Source organism: Notamacropus eugenii, chromosome 4 (assembly GCF_028372415.1).
Source record: "Notamacropus eugenii isolate mMacEug1 chromosome 4, mMacEug1.pri_v2, whole genome shotgun sequence".
In the NCBI taxonomy this organism is placed as follows: Eukaryota; Metazoa; Chordata; class Mammalia; order Diprotodontia; family Macropodidae; genus Notamacropus; species Notamacropus eugenii.
The window spans coordinates 399,822,982-399,831,820 of record NC_092875.1 but is presented as its reverse complement, the minus strand read 5'-3'; positions in this window follow the sequence as shown (position 1 = coordinate 399,831,820).

The window sequence follows — 8,839 nt, the reverse complement described above, 5'->3', positions numbered from 1 at the left end:
CCATTATCCTTCTAGTTGTCCAGCTTCATTATATCGATGTCATCCTTGACTCCTAATCTTCTGTTACCCTCTATCAGAAAGGGCGGGGGAAGCATTTATTAAGTATCCACTATTTGCCAGGTACTGTATTGAGTACTTTACAAATTTATCTTATTTGAATCTCATAACAATCTTGGGATACAGGTGCTGTTATTAGCCCCTTTTTGCAGTTGGGGAAACTAAGGCAGGCAGATGTTAAGTGACTTGCCCAGAGTGACATAGCTAGGCAGTTATCTAAAGCTGGATTTTAACTCAAATCCTCTTCAGACTCAGTGTTCTCTCTGTGTCACTTGGCCATCTCTATGGAATTAACTCCCCAAACTTCTCTTTTCTGTGTTTATATCATGTTTCTCGTAAAGTCCCTTCTCTCCACTCACATAGCCAGCACCCCAGTTGAAGCCTGAATCAACTTGGCTTGCAAAAGCTTCCTTAGTGTCTTTACCTCATTTCTCTAATCCATTCTTATAGTGATTTTCCTAAGGTACAGATCTAACCCTGCTATTGCCCTGCTCAAAAAAGCTCTAGTAGAAAGAAAGAAAAAACTCTAGTAGCTCCATATCACCCCTAGAATAAGCTCCTTAAAACCTGACCTCCATTTACCTTTTGTGTCGTATTGCAAATTGCTCTTCATGTAATCTACTTCCTCCTGGTCCTTGTGAATAACATTCCATCTCCTAACCTTTGTACCATCTGCGTAATATACTGTAATACCCGTAATATACTCCCTCTTCATGGCCACCTCTTAGAATCATTAGATTACTTCAAGTCTCAGTTTGTCTTCCCCTTCTCCATCATTCTACCCTTCATGCATCACCCCTCAAAAAACACCATGTGTATATTTTGCCTACCTACATATGTACATGTTTGTCTCATCCACTAGAATATAAGCTCCTCAAGGGCAAGGATTTGAATATTTTTAGCGTTGTGTCTCCAATGCCTAGTGAGATGTCTGGCAGATGGTAGGTTCTTAATAAATGCTTGCTGATTGATATGTTTAGGAGACTAAATGTGAATCATGTACATTATCAAATACATCTTAAATAGCAGCATATACAATGACACGCTCCTTCCTGTGCCATATCCAGACTGAAGGGTCAAGTTGCCCACTTAGGTTTTTCTTCCACATGGGCAGACTCTAGCAAGGACCAGGTGAAGCAACAGAACAGCTTTTCCCTTTATGAGGGAAAGGAGAGGATTTCAAAAAGCCTCTGCCCAAGGATAGGGCTCCCTCCTCTCACCACACCTCAAATAAGGGTGCTACCTTCCTTCTAGGCTGGGTTGTACCTATAGCAGTATTTCCTTGTCTGTGGAAGGTAAAGAGACTGGTGTTCCAGTTTGTCCATGAGTCATATTTCTCTCACGTGTGGGCATTGATCACATTCTCACAGAAATCATAAAATCAGACGGTCCCAGAATGTCAGTCCCGGAAGAGGCATTACAGATCATCTAGTCAATGTCCTTGCTTTGTAGAAAAGAGAGCAGAGGACCAGAGAGGGTAAGGAATTTACCTAACATCACACTCTAATGACAAAGCAACACACATGGAAGGTTTTAGCTGCAATTCAGATGGTAAAATCCCATGGTCCTCAGGATACAGCAGCAAAGCTAGTGTTGGTGAAACAGTCCATTAAAACCTAGAAATCCTGACCTCAGCCCAGTTGTTTCCAATATCCACCTGCTTTTTCTTAAGCATAATTCTACACATCCACCAAGTTATTTGGCAATTACCCCTGATTCCAGAAACCAAGTACTTTTTATCATAATGATGAACGAGTTTGTCTTCCAACCAGAAGAACAACATATACTTTTTCAGAATTTCTGATGTCAAAGTGGGGAAGTTCCTGAGAAAGTTATGAATTCACATGTATGTTCATTCACATGCATGTGTATGTGTGTGCATATAGTATTCTATCTTCCTCCAAGAAAAGATATATGTACTTTGATATGTACATCAAGTGATGTAATGGTTTCTATGGTTATAATCTCTGTTTGGTAAATAGTATGGAATTAAAACCCATGCAATGGGTCCCCAGGTGCTTTTAAATACTTGCGTCATGATTTACATTTCTTTTAAGTGTCAACAATGCCCCTATCAGCTGCCATTTTTAAAACTACCAAGTCCTTCCACTAGATGAGCTTCCCCTTCTTGGGAAAATATTATGCCTTCTTAGATGCTGATTTTTTCTCACCTGTAGGATTTATCAGGGTTCTCTATAGGACATGTTTAATTCAGGGTGGAGGAAGATGAAAAGAATGGGAGTGATGCTGGAGAAGGAATGGTTGAAAGAGAAGAGAAACCTTCCATCAAAACAAGGACTCTCCTTTTTCAGCTCCAGTTTCCTATGCTAGCCCAAGAGTATGTGGACTTTGTGTCATAACATCAGCAGTAGCAGCAGCAGCAGCAGGGTATTTTGCTACAAATAGATCAGCTCTAAGATGATGACATCATCCAAGTTTTTGGATCTGTAGCCTTTCAGCTCTTTTTCCTTCCTTTCCCAGGTGCTCCAGTGTCTTCCTTTCCCTCCCTTGTGACAAAACCTATGGCTCATATACAATGTGCAATTAAACATATACTTTGTGGAACTGAATTTTGATTGAATGAGTGGATGAATGGGTGAATGAGTAAATTAATAAAAAAGCATTTACTAAGTGCTTACTATTTTCTGGATACTGTGTTAAGTGCTGGGATTACAAATACAAGCAGAGAGATGGTCCCTGCTAAGGGTGAGTCCCTATCAAGGATTTTACATTCCCATCATCCTGAGAAGCAACTTCCGTGGAGAGGCAGCTTTGACAACTATTCCTACAGGGGCTATCGCCATAGAAGACCCCAAAAAGAAAGTTTCTTGCCACCACAATCCTTGGCACTTTCAAATGATTTGACATAAAAAACTAATATAATTTTATCAATGGAAATGACATTAAAGAGGAGACATCAACATCCGCTTTGCCACTGTATCCTAAGGACCATGGGACTTAACCATCTGAATTACAGCTAAGACTTTCCACATGTGTTGTCTTCCTATTAGCCTATGTGTTCCTGGAGGTCAGGACCTAACTTGCTTTTCTATTTGGATCCCCAGTGCTTAATAAATGCTTCATTCATTCTTTCCATGCTTGTTTCCGATCCACATATTTTGAGTCTTTCTGATTGACTAATAAACCAGAACCGAATGCACATACAAAAAGACTGCCTTGGAAGCAACTCCCACTTCTGATTATGAGCACAGAGGACCAGTGGCTGGAGGTACAGGGGTAGGGGAGAGGCCTAGGGCTGACCTGAAGCCCCCAGTGCATGGTCCTGCCCTTGCTGAGAGAGGTAGGAGCAGCTGTGCTTGCAGCCTATTCTCCCCACCCAAGTCATCATGGAGTTATGAGCACATAGCTGGGTTCTTGCTTCTGTCCCTGTTGTATTTATTCTTTCCTGCCTTAAGTGAAAGAGCATTGGAGATGGAAAAGAAGAGGCTTGTGCTCATGACTTCATGTCTTTCTAATTTTAATTTTTAAAATTTAATATTTTATTCCCCCTCCCCCAATTTAATGGTTTCATATCAACCAGGTAGGGAGAGGCTACTGGTCTTCTCTCCCCACTCAGAGATTTATAACAATTACTGGCCTCCTCACTTAAAGGTAATCAGGGAGGAAAGAGAATGAGTTGCCCATGTTAAGTGTCTTTTGTATGCATGACGGGTTCTGACTCAGCAGCCACTCAAAAAATGAACTGAAAACAGTCTTAGAATTCCTGCACATGCTCCAAAGCCCCAATGGGGGTTGAAGCAGGCAAAATATTGGGCATGCTCATAAGGGCTAGGCTCTCACTAGCTAGTTCTGTATTACGCTTGGCCTCAAGGATCCTGCATTCTAAGACAGAAAACTCTGCCATGGATAGAGATGGAACAAAAAGGCACAGAACAAAAGGGGGAGGGAGAGAGTAATGGGGGCCATGACAAAAGATGTTCTGGGAGTTTAGAGAACAATAAAATGCTGAGGGGTCTTTGAAACAGATCAGCTCTTGCTCTTTGCTAATGGAATGGTCTAGGAGGGTTTCCCAGATCCCTTCTGCTTAGGACATTCATTGATGATTTCCAAAACAGTGGTATTCACCTGGGGCAAGGGGAGTCCAATAGTTGATGACTTTTTTTTTTTTTTACATAGAACAAGATCCTTTGGGGTTTCACTGAATATTTTTCTTTTGTATTAAACTTCCCTTGTTCTTGGGTGGTCTGCTGTTTCCTGCTGAGTCCTATCATCTTTACTGAAGGTGGGGGGTGGGGTGCATTGGATCTTGTTTCAAAGAAGAGAGGAAATTGAAACCAGAAAGACTTTGCCATGGACTTTCAAACTATGTTATCACTCCAGCATGGGGTTCTCCAGAGTGGCAATCTATTGAAAAAGCTGCATTTCCATGTGTTATAACAACCTGGATCGGAAGGTTCTGGATAAGGGAATTTAGTTTGGGCAGCTTTAGGTCATTCATGTTAATGAACAGAGACAAAATGCAAATAATCCAGGTGGCATGATATGGAATAACAAGCAGAAACCACAGCAGACTGGCTTGTATCCCAACCATGGTAGAAAAATGCTTTGGAGAAGTAACTTGATTATTTATAGTTGAAAGAGCACTTGCTTTGGAGTCAGAGGACCTGGGTTCAGATTCTGTGTTGACCATGTCTATTTGTGTGGTCTTCAGCAAGTCACTTAATCTCTTGGAGCCTCAGTTTCCTCATCTGTAAAACGGGGCAGGGAGGGGAATATGGTCTTTTTCAACTCTACATTAGTATTCCACCTAGAGGAAAGGACAGAAAAAAAGATGAAAATGTTCATGAATTTCACATAGCCTTAAGATCAGAGGAATAATGAAACAAGTTACTTCCATTATGCATGTAAGCAATTAGATTGTTCTCATGATTAGGTAGACATGGGCTCCTTAACCAGGGCAAGGGTCAGGCCCCCCTTTCTAGTACTCTTCATAGGGCAGGGGGACAACAGCAAAAGCAGATTCTAAATGGAAGCTTCATGCTAAATAAGTCAGTGAGTCAGCGACTCTCAGTGAGATTGTTCACAAGAGAACTTATTTTCTACAATCTATTGAGCAGGGCGTCACTGTACATGGTGAGATTTTATGACATTCCCTGGGGCACTGGGTGTTTTAAATGTTCTCTGTAGGCAGCCCAGCAGTTAGTGGGTGAGGCCTGATTCAGGGAATCCCAGGATGATGATTACAAACTCCATTTTCTGCAGTAAAATAGAAGGTCTGTTCAAGAAAAAGGGATAATATGGAAAGGTCTGTTGATTATCTGAAACTAATCCTTGAATCCATGTCCCTTTTCACTATCCTTTCCTGCTATTCCAATACCAAAGATATTCTGTATTCAGTAGTTGGGAAGGGCAGAAGTCTGAAAAAGTATTTGGTTACTACAGTGGATTTTCCATCTTTAGCAAATTTCTTTGAGTGGCAATGTGGCAAGTAGATAGAGAGTCGGCTTTAAAGTCAGGAAAACCTGAATTCAAGTTCTACCCCTGACACTTATTAACATGGTGACTCTGGGCAAGTAATTTAACTTCTCAGTACCCTCTAACATCAGGTTAGAATAATTACCAATACCCTGAATGCTAGAATAGTTGTCAATCTGCAGTAATAGAAGTTTTCATCCATGGGATGTCCCATTACCAATAAAACCACAAGTCCATACTTGAAAAAGATACATTTCAGAGTTGCCCATGGCCAAAAATCTTATTCATAGGCCAGATTTTTTAGGTCTTGCCATTCTAATGTTTCAGTGGACCTATGTGCTCACCTATGAACGTATCCTATCCATTAAGACAGATTACCAACTCTTCTCTCTATGCCTGTCTGGCCTCTTGTCCATGCCCTCCCATAAGTTCACCACAAAGGGTCCATCCAACATGCTGGAATCCTTCCTCCAGTTCTCTTGATTTCTCTAAGTTGGGAGTATTCAGACTGCCCATCAATTATCCCTAAGTCTTTCCATGTGACTAGCCCATCCTCTTTTTTATTCTCTTCTCTTCTCTTCTCTTCTCTTCTCTTCTCTTCTCTTCTCTTCTCTTCTCTTCCCTTCCCTTCCCTTCCCTTCCCTTCCCTTCCCTTCCCTTCCCTTCCCTTCCCTTCCCTTCCCTTCCCTTCTCTTCTCTTCTCTTCTCTTCTCTTCTCTTCTCTTTCTCTCTCTCACACTCTCTCATCCTTTCTATCCCTTTTTCTTAATTCTGAGTTTGTAATTCTGAGTTTAGCCTCCTCCAACTCACCAAATGACTCTCCCTTGACCTTAGCCCCAGTTGTTTGGAGACTAAGGACTCCTGTTTTTTTCATAATTGGCTGTGGATATAATGAAAACTTAAAGCAGAATGAAAAGGTGGCTCCAATTATGTATGAATGATCACAGACCAAAAAATCATGTCAGCAAGAGCCATTTATGGAGGTGGTCTTGTGCATTCTCCATATTCCTCTGTCTTTGGGCTGAAGTATGCAGACTTTTCCCATCCCAGCAACCCCTAAAGTTCTTTTGATATCTTTAGCTAAATCTCAGAATTTAAAGAGCCTTCTGAGGTCACCTAGTCCAACCTGTACCTGAACAAAAATCCTGTCTATACCATACCTCAAGAGAAGTCAACCAGCCTTTACCTGAAGATCCTTAGTGGGGGTGGGAGAGGTGGGAGGTATCTCAGCACTTTCTGAGGAGGCCAATTCCATCTTGAGTTAGTTCTAAACGTGAAGAAGTTTCTAAACTCAAATACAAATCTGTCTCTCTGCCCATTCTACCCATTACTCTTGGTTCTGACCTTTGAGGTCAGACAGAATAAATCTAATCCCTCTTCCAATACAACAATCTCATATACTCTCATATCTCCACTCTCCCCTGTCCTGTGGCTTCTCTTTGCTAATTGAAAGTTCCTCAGTTCTCTCAACCCAGCTTATGACCCTTCACCCTTCTAGTTAACCCTCTTCTGTACACTTTTTAGCTTATCAAGGTCCTCAATGTCCTCCTTACAATGTGACCCTCAAGAACTGAACACAAAATTCCAGATGTGCTCTGACCCAGTCAGAGTAAAGCAGGACTCCCCCTTCACTACTCCTGATTAATGCTCCTCTCTTAAAGCAGCCTTCAAACATGCAGACTTTTTGGACTGCTATATCATCCTGTTGACTTATTCAATTTACTGTCCCCTAGAACCTATAGATTCTTTCTGGAGAAACTGCTGCCAAGCCCTGTCTCACTCACAGTGATAAGAAGGAAGTTCTTCTCAAAGTTGAACCTAAATCCATTTTTGCTATGAGTCTGCTTGAATTTTTCTCAGTGGAAACTGAAAGATGAGGATCCTGCTGTCCTTCTTAATCTATTCAAATACACATTAGATCTGCCCTCAAATTTTTCTTCTCCTAACTAAACAAGCCCAATTCCTTCAGTCTTTTCCCAGGGAGGATGAATTTCCCAGGCATCTCTGCCTTACCACATATTGAAACAGCCAACTTTAAAACCCCACCAACATTTCCATATAACAATATTCACACACACTACAGAACTGTAGTCAGACAGCTAAGGCAGCTGACTAGTGATTCAGGTTGGCATATACGTTCCTTGCTTTCCTGACTGGTTCTGTATAGTTTGTGGTAATAGCAGAGGCTCCTGGCTCAGGACTAAAATCTGGAAGAATGCAGTAATTTATGAGATGGATTAAGAGAATCCAACTGTGGGCTGAATAGACTTCCATGTTACTAAGGAAATGGCTGACGGGAGCAGGACAAAGCTGAGAGGAAGCTCACACAGGCTGAATGCCACCAGTGAGTTTTATTTGTGTGCTTGGGGCTATTATTAGAAAAACAATGGACAGAAAATATACCACAGAGAAAATTAATGAAGCTTGGGTTGTTTTTTTTTTTAAGTAGGAATAAAAACCTGTATTTTTTTTTTTTTTTTGGTGGAAAATTTGACTACCTTCAGGGCAGCAGAAAGTTTCACTTTAGGTGAATTGATCATCTAGCTATAGGATGGAGGACAGGGATTATCTTTTGCCTTTTGTAATGGATATCCAAAGTTTAGCTCAATGTGCCAGGCACATAGTAGGAGATTAGTAAATCCTGATGGGCTGATTGATTCATTCCATGAAAAAAAATGAGAAATTAGGAGACTCAACATGAGTTCTCTTCCAGTTTTGGAACCACAATCTTATTAGACCTGCAAAAAGCAATTGAGGGTAGGAGGATAAATTGAATCCATTTTTATGTGATAAAATACAAATATGAGATCTTAAGTACTATACTTCAAAATGTGTAAGGGAACTGAGTGAGAGACTCTTAAGGAGCATTTTTATACGCAATGATGCTGAGGTGGGAGCAGAACTATGAAGGCTTTTTAGTGAAATTTTGAATTTTAGAGGAAGAGGGAAGACAGAATAATAATATTCTCATAATTCTCATAACACTCATAGAGTGCACTTTAAAGTTTATAAAGTGTTCTACAATTATTGTCACATTTTATCTTCACAACTTTGAACAATTATTAGAATTATTTAGAAGCAATTATTAATTTTTGCAGAGGAGGAAGGTAGGGTAAATAACTTGCCCAGGATCATAGAGCTGAAAAGCATTCGAGGCACAATTTGAACTCAGTTCTTTCTTACTCCAAGTGCAACACTCTACTGTACCACCCAACTTCCTCTAAAAAACAATAGCTGGCATTTATATTTCACTTTAATACTTACAAATTGCTTTGCAAATATTTTTATGTATGAGGAAACTGAGGCAGACAGAGGTCAAGTGAGTTGCCCAGAGATACCAAATGAG